The sequence below is a fragment of the Pseudorasbora parva genome, chromosome 15 (genome assembly GCF_024679245.1).
Source record: "Pseudorasbora parva isolate DD20220531a chromosome 15, ASM2467924v1, whole genome shotgun sequence".
In the NCBI taxonomy this organism is placed as follows: domain Eukaryota; kingdom Metazoa; phylum Chordata; class Actinopteri; order Cypriniformes; family Gobionidae; genus Pseudorasbora; species Pseudorasbora parva.
Window position 1 is genome coordinate 38,516,412 of NC_090186.1, and position 16,264 is coordinate 38,532,675.

Sequence of the window (16,264 nt, forward strand, 5' to 3'; positions counted from 1 at the left end):
AACTGGAATAAAGAGTTCTGCTAGTACACATATTAAACATAGTCAGTGACCGTAAAGACATTTATAATTCTACATAAGATTTCTATATCAAATAATTTCTGTTCTTTTGAACTTTATGTGTAAGTGAATGTTTTCTGAGCTATAAATCAGCATATGAGAGGGATTTCTTAAGGATCATGTGACACTGAAGACTGGAGTAATGGTTGATGAAAATGCATTACATTTTAAAATCATATTAAAATAGATTTTTTTTTACATTGTTCTAATATTTCACGATATTACATTTTTTCTTTATGATTAAATAAATGCAGCCGTGGTGAGCATAAACCTCTGTTGAGCCTTTAAAAATAAAAATAAAAAAAAAAGTTTAAAATCCGCTTGCCCATTAATCAACTAGAGTAGATGCTTTTGAGAGTTCTGGATTTCTGAAATCATTTTAAGCAACTATTGTCCATCCAAAATGGGGACGAATGAGAGGCAAGATATAGGAATTCACCATTAATCTGTATGCTTCTCTGTTGTGTTTGTCTCATTCAGAATCTTTGCAAAACCACAGCCAAATACATGGATTCACTCATCAGACCCATAGGGTGGCGCCTGGGCCCTCAGGATGTGGCCATTCTGTGAACTTTCATCCATGTTTCCTGTGCGCTTTGTGTAGTCACACATGAGAAATGAGCTTGGCTTCGTTCTCACCTCTCAGTCATGACTCTGTGCCCCTCATTGAATTCAAGCATTGAGCTTGGGCACAGGATCAGTGCCACTCTCTAGTATCCCAGCATGCACCAGGTCTTTTGTTTTTCTCCCCATGCCATTTATCCTGCATGACTGTGCTAACCAGCACATAGCTGAATGCTGTCTCCTAGGGGGAATAGCTCTGCGGATAGGCTTGACTGACTCACTCGGAGATGTGCAGCCCACATTCCTGTTGGTAAATCAATGTCCCTTAAGTTTCTCATTACCCTGCACTCTTAAAAATAAAGCTTCTCTTTTGATGGTATTGGGATTGATGGTTCCATGAAGAGCCTTCAACATCCATGGAATTTTCCATTGTACGAAATCTTTTCTTTATAGTGGAAAAAAGGATCTTTCGTTCATTAAAACGTTCATACTAAGAAAAAAATGGTTCTTTTATGGAATCGCTGCAAAAAACAATTTTTAGAACATTTATTTTTAAGAGTGTCTGTCTCGCTTTATTTCCAGTGGTTAAGAGTGACCCTTGACAAACCACTCCCAAACTGTCTACTGCATGTATTGGGAAAGGAATGCGTAAGAGTTGGATTTACAACTATTCCTCCCTCTTTCGATCTCAGCATCGTGTACCCCACCCCCTCTCTTTCTTACCCTCTCTTTTGAGAGAGAATGGTTTCGGTCTCTATCTCGTTGAGGATACGGGGAGGGGTTGACTCATGCAGGGGGGATTTGGCAAGAAAGCAACAAGTGTACGGCTTGAAAGAACCTCATTGTTCCTCTCCGTAGAGACTGTCCCTAGGTCAGCAGCCGTCAGCACTCAGCCCATCACACTGGAACGACTGTAAGCCTACTAGACGGGCTCCAAATCACCCCACTAATAACAGCTGCTGGGTCCCTGCTGTAAATGAGGGCCCCGGCTCAACGACTCGTGGGTGTATGTATTTAATGTCATCCACTATCATTGGGATTTGTTTAAACTCATGACAAGGCCTGTTTTTGTGGTCAAACTTAAAGGAAGTGCATGTAAGATTGTGGCCAAAACTGGTACTGCAATCACTTTAAAATGACTGTAGAGTGATGTATCCCCTCTCCCCCTCCCCCTGACTCGCGGTTGCCAGATAGGCTGCAGGAGCGTTTGTAGCTGCAGCTATGATATCTAGACCAGATCTGGCTGAAACACTACTGACTTTGTGATTGGTCGATAGGTGGAGGGTGGAGCTTCAGGCCAAAACATGACAACATCAACATCAGTTGAGGGCTGCAACAACAACTTTTAAATGACAATATCCTGGCCAGACTGTTGTCAGTGATAAAACTATTTGAAATGAACATGATTTCTTAATGTCTAGTGACATAGCAGCGCAATTTTATGATCATTTGAAATGCATTTCTTACATACAGTTCCTTTAAGCAAGTTTTGTTCTTGGGTTCTTGCTCAACAGAAAACTCTGTGGAGGTTTCCGGTTATTTGCTTATTTGAGTTGATGGTGATAACAGTGACATAAATAAAATAGATGGGTGGATTGGAACTCTTCCCCCACCCTTGACAGAACTTTCCATCATCTCTGAGACCACACTCCCCTAGCATTTACGGGCCGTTTATCAGCTCGGAGCAATAATAGCACAAGCTCATACACGGGCGATCTCGATCACGTGACACCATTTCTACACAGCTGGGATATCAAGTGAGAAAGCATTTGAATTCGGCACAGAATAAATTACACCAGAATTAAGATTTAGTGTTCAATGCAGAATTATCGGTTATAAATCATAGAAGCTAGAATGCCTAAAGTCGATAAAGTTACATTTTTGTTGTTGTTTAAAAGCAAAGGTTCTGTTCTTTTTTTATTATTATATTGCATGTTCAGCTATTTTTTACAACAAAATGTTCTGGGGGCTATGAGTTTTGTGAAAATGTTTAAAAATGCTGCCGGTGCATGGCAACTTTTGAAAAAAAGGTTGGCAGGTAAAGAGTTATATTTTAAAATGGCAAAGAATCTTTCTATATGCTGAGTTGGTGCTTAAGAAACATTTATTATTATCAGTTTTGAAAACTTATGTGCTGCCTGAAATTTTCAGGTTTCTTTGAAAAGAAAGTTCAGTAGTACAGTGTTTATTTGAAATGGAAGTCTTTTGTAACACTTGTCTGTCTTTACTGTCACTTGATCAAATTTTCCGCATTGTTACTCACTAAATAAATCCAATGCTATTTTGCTACTTCTATTTGTATGCACAAATTGAATGCATAGTAATGGTTAGTTGCATTCTAAAACATTTCAGAGCAAAATACATTCAAAAACTGTATTTTGAACTGATTTTCTGAAACTTCACAGGTATTCACCTCAATTTTTTGTAACAGTAACAGTTTCAACAGTAGAAACAATTTTTCAATTAGGCACATTATTAAGATTATACTTAAAGGTGCACTATATTGTATTTTTGCAGTAAAATATCGAAAAACACTAGGCCAGCAATAAATACACTCATCTAAAGGATTATTAGGAACAACATACTAATACTGTGTTTGACCCCCTTTCGCCTTCAGAACTGCCTTAATTCTACGTGGCATTGATTCAACAAGTTGCTGAAAGCGTTCTTTAGAAATGTTGGCCCATATTGATAGGATAGCATCTTGCAGTTGATGGAGATTTGTGGGATGCACATCCAGGACACAAAGCTCCCGTTCCACCACATCCACCACGTTGAGATCTGGTGACTGGGGGCCATTTTAGTACAGTGAACTCATTGTCATGTTCAAGAAACCAATTTGAAATGATTTGAGCTTTGTGACATGGTGCATTATCCTGCTGGAAGTAGCCATCAGAGGATGGGTACATGGTGGTCATAAAGGGATGGACATGGTCAGAAACAATGCTCCGGTAGGCCGTGGCATTTAAACGATGCCCAATTGGCACTAAGGGGCCTAAAGTGTGCCAAGAAAACATCCCCACACCATTACACCACCACCAGCCTGCACAGTGGTAACAAGGCATGATGGATCCATGTTCTCATTCTGTTAACTCTACCATCTGAATGTCTCAACAGAAATCGAGACTCATCAGACCAGGCAACATTTTTCCAATCTTCAACTGTGCGTGTTTTGGCTTCACAATTTCTTTGCTGCATACCTCAGTTGTAACGAGTGGGTATTTCAGTCAAAGTTGCTCTTCTATCAGCTTGAATCAGTCGGCCCATTCTCCTCTAACATCTAGCATCAACAAGGCATTTTCGCCCACAGGACTGCCGCATACTAGATGTTTTTTCCTTTTCACACCATTCTTTGTAAACCCTAGAAATGGTTGTGTGTGAAAATCCCAGTAACTGAGCAGATTGTGAAATACTCAGACCGGCCCATCTGGCACCAACAACCATGCCACGTTAAACATTGCTTAAATCACCTTTCCCATTCTGACATTTAGTTTGGAGTTCAGGGGATTGTCTTGACCAGGACCACACCCCTAAATGCATTGAAGCGACTGCCATGTGATTGGTTGATTAGATAATTGCATTGAGAAATTTAACAGGTGTTCCTAATATTCCTTTAGGTGAGTGTATTTTGTTCAGTTGAGTACTTACAATATCCTAAATGTTTCCAACTATTTGTAAATTGTGAGAAATTGTTATTTTAACCAAGGAGCCGGGACGTCTGTGTGAGATACCTGTAAATTGCGTTACCCTTGTTTTCCGGTTTTATTCTGCAGAAACGCTTTACTTTTAGCAGTGTGAACAAGTGTCACAGCAGCCGCTGAGCGAACGCACAGAGTAACGTCATAACAATTTTCAACACACTCAAATGTATCTAATAAGATAAACAGAACTGCATTACCTCATACTCATGAACGGAAAAGCGGAAATTGGTGCCGGCGACTGTGTCCCGTCATAATAAAAGTACTGCTGCTCGCGAGCCGTGTGTTTGTGTAACAATCGCTCCAGCTGCTGTGACACTCGGTCCTGCTCCGCTTCATTCTACAGTAACGTTAATAACCGCATCCATGAACAAGATTTCTGCCATATTTTCCACCGGCTGTGAGGTGAAGACCACATGTCCCAAGATACTGCGCATGAACTTGGCGTCATCAAACTAAACCTTTGTTTTGAATAGGCGCCCTCTAGCAGATGGAAAAGTTGCACAGTGCACCTTTTAATGTGCAATTAAATCACAATCTGGTGGTTATATAATCACTACAGGCCTATTGTAAACAAAATAATATTGACTAATGTCCGTATGGGTTGCATCCAGAGTTAATGCTGTACAAGCACTGTGTTTTTATTGAACACGAGGGCACAAGGTCATTATTGGATTCCTGTTGTTGTGGGGAAGGGATGCCCTGTTTCCAAAATATATATCTGCTAGTGAATGTCCACTGATTAAAGATACATCTCTCATCAAGCACTCATTGTACCTACCTTCCTTAGGAAGAATAGACAAGGAAAATTGAAATGGACACAAAGGAAAGTAAGGGTGCGAGTGACAGACGTACAGTTGTATGTTGCAAATATTTAATCTTAATATCCTTGATCACAACTCAGATTTACAACTCATTTTCAGATTTCACTGGAAATTTTTGGGAAAGATTTTTTTTAAATAAAAAAAAAAAAAGGTCGACACTAAGGTACAGAACACCACAACCCGGTGACCTTACTTCTGGTCCGTTCCCAAACCTTCATCTCTTCACCTTCATTTTAACTAGACTACCATGTGAAAATCATGGAGGAAGGGTGTGGTCGTCCGTGCATTATTAATGTGGTTAACTCTTTATTCTCACACACATCCTCAAGCTTTTAAACCGAACCGTGAGGAACGCTTGGGCCGTGAGGGCCAGACCACGAGGAATGCCTAATCCTGCTACACAAACAAGCTGCTAATCAGATTTAACAGGGCTGTGTTTGGCTCAAAGCCACTCCCTTCTCAAACAGCTAGACCTGGATGAGGTGAAGGGAAAAAGTACTGTTTCCCTATTGGCTGAGCAGGCCTGCAGCTCTGAGCCCGATTGGCCAAGCAGGCCTGGCCTCATCTGCATGTTGTGTTATCGTACTAGTCATGTGGTTGTTCTAAATCCTTTGTTAATAGAAAATGGCACACACATGCACTTTATATTCTAGGCAAAATCCTAGGCGGTGTGTATGTGCTTGTCCGTGTGTTTTCAGAGATTGGAGTGACAGATGGAGACCCAGATGTGTTATTCTGTTGCAAGAAAGTGTGACATTGGTCTTTCTAGCAGCTGAGTTTTTAGCCCAGGCTAACACTGATGCACACGCGCACACACACACACACACACACACACACACACACACACACACACACACACACACACACACACACACACACACACACACACACACGCATACAGTGTTTTAATATACGGAGGAACAGGTGGTCTCGTCTCTGGTGCGCTGTCAGGACATGGGGCTGCTATTGAGTCAGGCTGATTTGATAGATTAAGAGATTTGCTTTTTACAGAGATTATCCAAATTAATTGGTTAGTTAGCTTGACGTTTTCATGTCCTGAGAAAACAAAACTAATTACCACTTAGTTGGATTGACCAGTACACTAAACGTGCTTTATCTTGCACAAAATTAGATTTTGTCACATGATGCTCTGGGATATCGAGTGAGAATGCTTTTAGGAACAACATCGCTTCCTTTGTAGGATTTTGTTTCATTTATTAACTCAGAAAGTAGAACTGAAATGACATTCATTATTCAATAAAATGATTAGTTAAAGCATTTCAAAATTCACCCTGCAGACTATTTTAAGAGAAAGAATCAATTAAAATATAAATTACTACTAGTAATTTCTATTTAGATAGATTCTTCTTCATCATCATCATCACTTAATATTTTATGGATTATTCATTATCAATTACAGGTGTGATGAAACACAAACCGCAATAAACACTCACAGCTCACGAGACGAGATGCGAGATTGGTATATTTTTAAAGAAATCTAATGACAATTCATGACTGGAAAAATTGTCTGCAGGTTCATTTTGAAATGCTTTAACTAATCATCTTGTAATGAATGTCATTTCAGTTCTACTTTCTGAGTATGAATTATCATATGCATTATTTGAAAGACAACAGATTACAATACTCAAGCACAAAGGTTTTGCCACAAGCTCAACTGACTGGCTTCTCTACTGTATGATTTAACATGAGTCTCTTTAGACTGTACATGAGTCATGAGCTTCCAGAACTTCTGACTGAGGCTGTGTGTGACCTCCTAATTCAACTCCTTTCCACAAATTGACACACATAGAAATAAAAACAGTATCAATAACAAAAACAAAACTTTTTAAAATTATTATTAAGTTTTATTAAGTGCAAACAATAAGTGCAACCATAATCAAATTACTCTTTCAATATTCAAAGTAGCCTGGCTAAAACCGGATCATTCTCAGTAGCAGCTGAGTTACGGTCTGGCAAAACTTCATAGACAAACCATTTCCAAAAGAGCGTCGCCAACAGACGCTGACGTACAGAGATCTGAGACGGCAATTCTCAGTTTGTGATTTCGAGGAAGATGTTGCAATGGCTTCTGAAGACTTGCCGTTGTTGTAAAATAAATACGATCATAGCTGGTAGGGCTGTGCGATTATTAAAGAAAAATGCGATATGCAATACCTTGTTAAATAATGCGATATTCGATATGCGATACGATATTGCTATTAGTGAGTGAAATCTATTCAAATTATATATATATTTTTTTAAACTGAGAATTATACCATTTGTGTTTCACATTCTTTATTGCGTATAATAACTTTAATAATTAACATCAAGCAAGTCACATAAGTCCCATAAGTAACAGTCGTGTGCCCAGTCTATTTTCTGTGTTATGCGTCAACCTAAAACATACACTTTTCACTATGTTGAAGTAGCCTATTAAAATCATTCAGATATTGCACGCTGTTACGATATGCATATTGCGATATGTACATTTGTAATATTTCGATAATTTTTATATATTGTGCAGCCCTAATAGCTGGTGTCCACCGACCACTCACCGCCACAACAACAAAAAAATAATACGAAGTAAAAATATAGAATATATTACAAACAATCAACCAACACATAACCGTTAAAAGCTTTTCTGAACAGAAACCAGAGCTGATGGTGGAAGTCTCTGTAAGCTTTGCAGTACACTGTGGTCCACTCAATATTTTACACTACTCCCAGCATTAGAGGCTCTATTACTACATATTCCCAATGCTTCATTCATTAGCAATAATAATAATATTAACAATAATTTATAATCATTTGGCGAATATTAGATAATCTTGTATGTAGTCTTTTTTATGCCGTGCTACAGAAATATTACACCCAATGAAATAACCCACAAATGTGTCCACTTATCCAACAATAAAACCGGTGTCTGTTTTGAATGCACCTGTGTATTTGTTTGCATGGATAAACGCAAAAGAACATGAGACCCCATGGAAGACTGGTCATGTGACTGGTGTGTGTTGGAGCGTGTCAGGAGGCATAAACACAGTGCTAACAGCAGCTCAGACAGCATCAGGATTAGTCTTCCCGCCTGAACGCTGGTCCAATCAGCAGGAGTCTGCTCAGCCGGCCTGTGTATGAATTCTTTTCCCACTACTGCTGTGAATGAAATTAGGTGGAAAACACTTCTGAAGTATTCTTACAAATGAATAATCAGCTTTATATAACATTGATTTGATTGCATACAAAATGGCATATTTCTGTATTTTTTAATATGGGCTATATATACAGGCTGAGATTGCAGGTGGTCCTGAAGTGATGTATGTAAAGAGACGTTCTGTCAGCTTTCTCTCTCAGGACGGTGATGAGGTTGTGTTTTCAGGAGCTCGCTGTTCTGTGAGCGTCCCGTCCACCGCAGGGGGTTAACAGCATCTTCACCACAAGCTCACGGCCAGAGCTGCCAGCTGCCAGCGGGGTAAACCATGAGGATGCTTAAATATGTTTCTATTCTGGGATGCAAGTAGACTGTTTATAGCTGGAAATAGTCTATTTCCATCAGAAATTCACAGGCTTCTCTGGACCGAGTGGAGAGTCTCCTGTAGCTCAGCGTTTTACTTTAAGATGCTCGGACGCATAAAGAATTGATGGAGCTTGTAAAGTGTGAGGTTAAAAAAAATCTCAAGAAAGGTTGATGCTTTTTACTGCGTCTGTAATTGAGGCTCTATTGAACGCAGGGTGATTTTAAACGAGCTACTTGGCTGCTTTTAGCATCATGGCTCATTTACACTGCACTAACGTTGCTTTTTTTATTGAATAATCTTGCTTAAGTGTCATTTTGTTGTGTATAGGGATATTAGTATGTGTTTATGTCTTAATGAATATTCATGTAAGGTAAAAATAAGATCTTTATGGTTCAGCAACTGCTGTGTCCGCAATAAAGCTTCATTTCTGGCAGACGCTGTATGGAGAAATGCAAACCGGGGATGCGCCAATATTAAACTGTTTACCTATTCTGATGTGTTATAATAGGGTTTATTATGACTGATACCTATATCATAGCCAATATTTTAAATATGTACAAGGACTGTGTCTTTTTTTAATATCATTTATCTTGAATTTGAATTTCCTTTGAGTTATAGGAAAGTTCAAATCTATTGGTCACATTTTAGCTATGACTTTTCCCACAATACACTCCCAATGACTGCTTAATAATAGTTAGTAAGGTAGTTAAGTTTAGGAATTAGATAGGGTTAAGGGATTTGGAATATGGTCAAGCAGAATAAGGCTTAATTATTATATATGTATGTGCTTTTATAAGTACTAATTACAGTCGATATCCTTGTGTTATGCATGCTAATAAGCAAGTTCATGGTAAGAATTTGACCCTAAACTGAATTGTTACCAAACTGATAGCTTTGTAATTGGAATCATGAATATGTTGTTTTAATTATTATTCAATTCAGACTGATAGGATAATGATAAGTAATAATATTGGTTGGCATTACAATTTCCCATTGCCACCTAGAGTTTGCACCCAAAAGCCTTAAGCTCATCATAGTATACTTCGGCCATCCGTTTTTTCGGACATCTGTGGGCACGTACTCGTCCAGCACACTTTTTTGAGACGGAAGAGTCCACGATGTACGGAAAGAGCAATACAAAACAATGCGCTTCAAGCAAACAAAGAATCGTTTTTTTTTTTGGGTTGTGGTCCAGCTGAGTATGCTTTGAAAGCTGTGAGCACTGTGTAAAGAACATGGAAAATTAAGTATTTCCTTTAGTTTTAAAGGTCAAGTTATCAGTAAAAAAAAGAACCCACTCCATTTGGCAGTTTTTATCAACTAGACAGTCATTATCACCGTGTCTTTGAGTCTTTTGGTGTGTTAGATAGAGCTGTGGGTAAAGAGGGAAGTTCACTCTGAGTTTAGTGTTAATCAGGGCAGTCCCACAGGCTCAGCGCTTTGGAGAATGATAACACGCAAGTAGTGCCAGTTAAAAGATGAAAGTAACAGAAGTCCTTCCACTCTCCATGACCCGACTTCGCATGCTAACTGTCCCAACCTCTAAGCTCTCCCCTCTGTTTCCATTCGTATGTCCATTTTTAATTTATGGCTGTTCTTAAAGCAGCATCTTTCTGTTTCCTGCTCTCAGCTCTCTGTCACATTGGTTTAGGGCCCCTCAGAGAACTGAACAGTGCTGGTTTGATGTCAAATAAAACAGATGCTTTCATCGCTTAGTCGGCAGATGTGTCCACCTCGTCGTCCTCATTTTGTGGTGTTAGGCTTTGCATTAGCCTTTCATGTTTGTCATGATTATTAGTTCACACATTTTACTGACTGACTATACATTTCACTTGCTTGACTGTGTGTGTGTGTGTGTGTGTGTGTGTGTGTGTGTGTGTGTGTGTGTGTGTGTGTGTGTGTGTATTATAACTCTATTACTATTATTGTTTGGCACGTTGGAAGCAGGTAATATCAGGAGTTTTGTTCCAAATTAAATCGGTGTATTAAATGTCTATGCCAGGTTACAGGCTAAGCAGTAACCATTTTCAAAATCTGTGCTTCCCTAATAGTTTGTAGGCTCAGGTGATGCCGGTTTCTTCCATATCAAGATAAATAGTAGCTTTGCTGGGTTATTCTTCTCTTGAAATGTCAATTTTGATTTAAAAAACACCCTTTCAGCCCTCCTGTGTACAGCAGCTATGTTTTAAAAAGCACACTGGCGATTAACCTACTTTTAAACCTGTGATTATAGATCTGTTGCTTCGGGCTGTGGTCCTGTGGCGTTTATCTTCCTATGATGTCACGTGTTTTGCATTTCCACACGCTTACCTCATCCATGGCTCATTGTTTATCTGACAACTCTGTCACAGACTTGTGAGTAAACACTCACCCAGCCTCCGTGAAGAAAACCGGTTACTACATCCACCACACTGAATGAAGCATTATTGGGTGTGTGTGAATCATATAACACTATACTAGAAGCAGTGTTGTAATAGTTTCATAGATAGAAATGACTAATCGGGAGGTGAATGTGGGTGGAGATGTTACTGATAAACTCAACTGAGTCTTCTTTGTCAGAATCACACTTTCTGTCTTTGTTTGCCTGGAATAAGAAGTAACTATGAAAGAGGCTATATGTAGAATTAAGAAACCCTTTTATTTGGGATAACTGGTTGTTAAGCGAACTGTAACTTATTGCTTTTGCTTGCACTCGTGTACATGTAAAGTATCTAGAGACTGAATGTGATTCAAAGCCCCACTACACTCGCTGCAAAGTTCTTTTTTGTTCTTCACTTGGAAAAACAAGTTGGAAATACCTTTGCAACGATATACTTTTAACAAACATCGTACTTAAAGTTCTTAATACTCACCCTCATGCCGTTCCAAACCCGTAAGACCTTCGATCATTTTCGGAACACAAATATATTTTTAATGAAATCTGAAAGCTCTCTGGTTCCTCCATAGATGGCAATTTAATTAAAACTTTCAATGCCCAGAAAGTTAGGAAAGACGTTGTTAAAATAGTCCATGTGACTCCAGTGGTTCAACCGTAATTTTATGAAGCATCAAGAATTACTTTTTGTGTGCAAAAAAACTAAACTGTTCAATGATTTCTTCTAGCATATGTCAGTCTCCTACGCTGCTGACGTAGTGTAAACAGTGCAGCGCTTCCCAGTTCTACGGCTCATATGTCATGGTGCTCACTGCTCACGTGAACAGCGTCGGCCAATGGTAAGCCAGTGTTCTGGAAGTGCTGCACTGTTTACACTACATCAACAGTATAAGAGTCTGACACAGGCTAGAAGAAATTGTTGAATAAAGTTGTTATTTTTGTTTGTTTTTTTGCAAACAAAAAGTATTCTCATCGCTTAATAAAATTAAGGTTGAACCACTGGGGTCACATGGACTATGTTTTGGACAGTTTTTGATACCTTTCTGGGTCAGAAAGCTCTCGGATTTCATAAAAAAATATAATCTTTTGTGTTCTGAAGATGAACAAGGGTCTTGCAGGATTAGAACAACGTACTCACTAGGGCTGCACGTTTTCAAGTTTTTCATTAACCGTTAACCGAGGCCCTTAGCGGTTAATACTCGGTTAACCATAGTGTGCGTCAGGGTTATTATTTTTAGTTTATTAATTTGACGACCGCCATCTCCGTAGTGAACGCGCCTATAGAGAGAAATGCACATCATGGACTACCTAATCAGAGAGTAGCGTATTTCTTTTCGTTTTAAATTGTTAAAAGACATTTCAAGCTTTCTTAAGATATATTTCATGTCTGTGAGGCGTACGCTGAGTTTCGTTAAATTAGGATGAGATGCGCTCCAGTTCACAAGCAATGCGAGTGGCCACGAGGGCGCCTGCATGATTAGGGGATGTAGTAAAATATGCAGCCGAGAACGATTCACACAGCGTTTGACTCGCGCGGCTGAGCCTCTCCCGGCAGAGAGTTCAAGCATCTGTGGACTCGTCCCTTCAGCTCTGGCCATCTTGCTTTCAGTCCGCGATTAGCTTTTTTTTTGTTTTCTTCATTACAGTTAAAGTAATCTCTGCTTTTCTCTTGTCATTCACAAGTTTCTCACTTCAAACTTTCTTTCTTCTGATCCGTTATGCACAGCGTGCGCGGCTCGCGCTCTGCTTCTGCCCTAATGCGACTTATAGTCCAGTGCGACGTATGTTATTTTCCTCTTCATGACGCATTTTTTAACTGATGCGACTCATACTCCGGAGCGACTTATAGCCTGTAAAATGCGGTAAGCACTGCATTGCAATACTTACATTTTGCCCCGTCACTCTCAATTTTACAGTGTTCCCACGCTTTCTTTGCCCGCTTTATTGCCCGCTTAGAAAGCTGGTCATGACTTCTTCTTGTGGATATTACAAATGTCTGGGAGCACTCTGGCGGTCTATAGGAGTGCAAAAATATATTACAACTAAATTCAAAGCACGTCATTGACGCCACTTAACCGAGCAAAATGTTTCACTCGGTTACGCAATTTTTAACAGTTAATTGGTTAATCGGTTAACCATGGGCATCCCTAGTACTCACCCATGAGGGTGAATAATTAATGACATAATTTTCATTTTTGGGGTGAACTAACCCTTTAAAATATTTTATTTGTATTGTATTTTTTTCATACACTGCTTTGTTGATTTGATACAGATGCATGTTCATTGTCCATCCTTGCTCCTCCCTTCCTGTGACTTGTGTTGCATAGAACAATTGGCAACACTATAAATGACGTGCAATGCATTGAAACAGCCTTTGCCTGAAATGTCACCTCTCCATTTTTGAAATGAGATGGGGGGGTGTGATATGACATTTGGACGGCTCTCTTTCCCTCAGAGACAGAACTAAAGGAGACAGAGAAGGAAGAGGACAAACCTGCTTTCTCTCTGCGGTCCAGTTTTTCCTCTTCCTGTTCACTCGTATTGGTTTGACATTCTTTAGCTTATCTCACTCTCCATCTCTCGCTGTCATTCCCCTCTCTCTCTCATTGTATAGTATGTGTGTTTATAAGGCCTTAGAGTGTTGTTTACATAGTGTTTTGCTGCTTGTCTTATGTAAACTCAGATGTAATTAGATGTTCAACTTCTGCTTTGGTCTTTCCTCATCCGATTTTAGGACCGTAAAAGCAGCTGCTTCCGTTTTGAACTTTTTAACTCTTAATTTATTTTGTTAAAGAGCACAAGTTTGAATCTAGTGACTTTGGCACTATATTTTTTCGCTAATTTCTTTCTCAGACATTTTGAAAGGGGTTTTTAAAATCAGTAAAAAGCTTGTCTGGATTAATCATGTGGGAATGTGTGCTCTGTCCCTGTGAGTAAGGTGTCCTGCTGACGTGGGGTTAACGCCGCCCCTCTGAACACACCACTACATTAATCCAGGTCAGAGACCTGTTGAACACATTGATTTCCCCCGGGATCAGCCTCTGTCAGAGGTGAAAGGTGTGTGCGCAGGAATGTGCTTTCTCTGCTTAACTGCATTTTTAAACCAACTTAATATGGCCCCTCTGACCTCTCTAGTACTTTACTAGGTTTTAATTATCTGAACATTAAAGTGGGGATATTGTATCCGGTTGTAGTTTTGTGTTGTAGTTGTTTTATATTTTTCTTTGAAGTCTACTTGTAATGTTAGTGTCTTGAAACAAAAAACATGCACGATTTGGATGGCCTTTTTGAGCCTCGTTTAGATTCGTGGAATTTATAACAAATTTTTGCTACTGTATTTATACATCTATATGCAAGATATCTCTGGTTTGTGGTTTTGCTAAAAATGGGTGACAATGGGTCTTTTAGTTTTTTTTTAAATGATCTTTTTTGTTCCCTGGTTAATTTTTTAAATAATAATAATTTATTTATTTTTATTTCTTATTTATTTTCCAAATCACTTATAATTTACATATAGTTTTAACATTTTATTTAAAAATAGATGTTGTGAAGTGACCATTTTTCACATTTTTCATACTGTCATCGTTTACTCACTCTCATGTTGTTCCAAACCTATATTTCTTTCTTCTGCTGAAGACAAAAGATGATGTTTTGAAGAATATGGTAAACCAAACAGTTGACTCCCATTGACTTCCATAATATGGAATAAATGGAGCCCATTAATTGCTTTCCCCCCCTGACATTTTCACAAAAAAAAATCTTTTGTGTTCAGCGGAAGAACAAAATTCATACAGGTTTGGACTGAGGTTGTGTAAATGATGACGAAATTTCATTTTTAAGTGAACTATCCCTTTAAACTGGTCATTGCAGCAGCCAACCGAGGCCTGCTGGTGTTTTTGTTTCTCTCTATGGAGATTGATGGGCAGGAGGCTGTTTGCACATCGGTGAGCCTGACGGTCAAGAACAGAACAGAACAGAGCTGGGCTATTAGTATGCTAATTGCGCTCAAACAGAGATGGACACTGACCCTGTGGTCTTCAGGGCCATTCTTGTATGTAGACGTTGCAGATGCATGCAGGCTAAAGTTGTTGACTCAGTCCCATCTCGACTGTCAGAACTGTCAGTTTGGTACATGGAAATGTTTAGTCATACGCGGTGTGTGGTAAGCAGATTAGACTGTTTGCATTCTCCACTATGGATGACAGCCTTTTTTGTAGCCTACTGACAAAGGCAAGCATCACTATTTCAATTATACAGGTTGATTTGAACAAGACATTTTAGTGCAGATAGCAGTATGGAACTTAACTAGCAATGCCCAGGGAATGCATAAACTGATGAGTTAGAAACCACCCAGAACATCATAGCAAGCAACCACATTTCAATGCGTATCACTCACATTTTTTAATCTTATCCCAGTGTCCCTAAACGCCAGTTTCAGTGAAGATAAACGCTTTCTGGTGTGTGTGTGAATTGGGAGGTGGCTGCAGCCCCATGTGTTTTCAGTTACCCTGGGAGTGATAGTCAGGTCGGCTCGCCACAAGCTTGACCGAAATTCTTCACTGACATGTTTTATTATGCTTTTTCTCCACTTTGAGAGAGACCTATGAGCTCATAAGCTTGTAGTTGTCAAACTGTCCGGTGATTTGAATGAAGCCTGTAATAACCTGTTGTCGCCCCCTGCTGGTATGATTTCACCACTTCTTATGTACATCTTTCTTACAAGGATCTTTCTGCATTTTATCAAATGTGCACTTTCCACCTCTGGAAAACCTTAATGCATGAAAACTGTAGTTTAACCACCACCAAGGGACCCAGCTTCCCTGAACAGATCAGGTATCATCAAGGTTTTGGGGAATTCTTTTAATTCCACATCTGATATTTCTCCAGTTGCTCCACACGTGTTTTTCCATATGCCGAATGCGGTGACAGTTGACGTATTTATGGTCCTCAGCAGACGAGCGTGATGATCGTAGGCTGGATTTGACTCGACTTCAGAATTCCTGAAATTCAAATGGATAAGAGATGAAAGATCGGCACCCGCCCCATAACTGATTTATGAGCTCCACGGCACAGTGCAAGGCTTCAGACTGCGCTTCCCTCTGTATGCATGATGATAAAGCTGGGATGAGTTTTCTCCAGCAGGGTTTAGAGTTCCAAGGTCAAAGGTGGGACGGCGGGGGGCAAACAGTCAGCCGTAGCACTCATACATCTCCTTTTCATCAGCAAACCCTC

The 16,264-nt window shown here is 39.5% G+C and overlaps 1 protein-coding gene across 20 annotated transcripts in view; it reads left to right on the plus strand.

Annotated features, from left to right (window-relative positions):
- The window catches only part of afdna (afadin, adherens junction formation factor a), a 137,606-nt gene that overhangs the window by 51,334 nt on the left and 70,008 nt on the right, over nt 1–16,264 (plus strand). The window contains exon 1 of one of the 20 annotated variants that reach the window (XM_067417992.1): nt 8,510–8,612. The exons of the other annotated variants lie outside the window; for them this stretch is intronic. The gene's annotated coding sequence lies outside the window, so the exon portion shown is untranslated. Of the gene's footprint in view, nt 1–8,509; nt 8,613–16,264 lie in introns of those variants that run through there. 20 annotated transcript variants of the gene reach the window in all.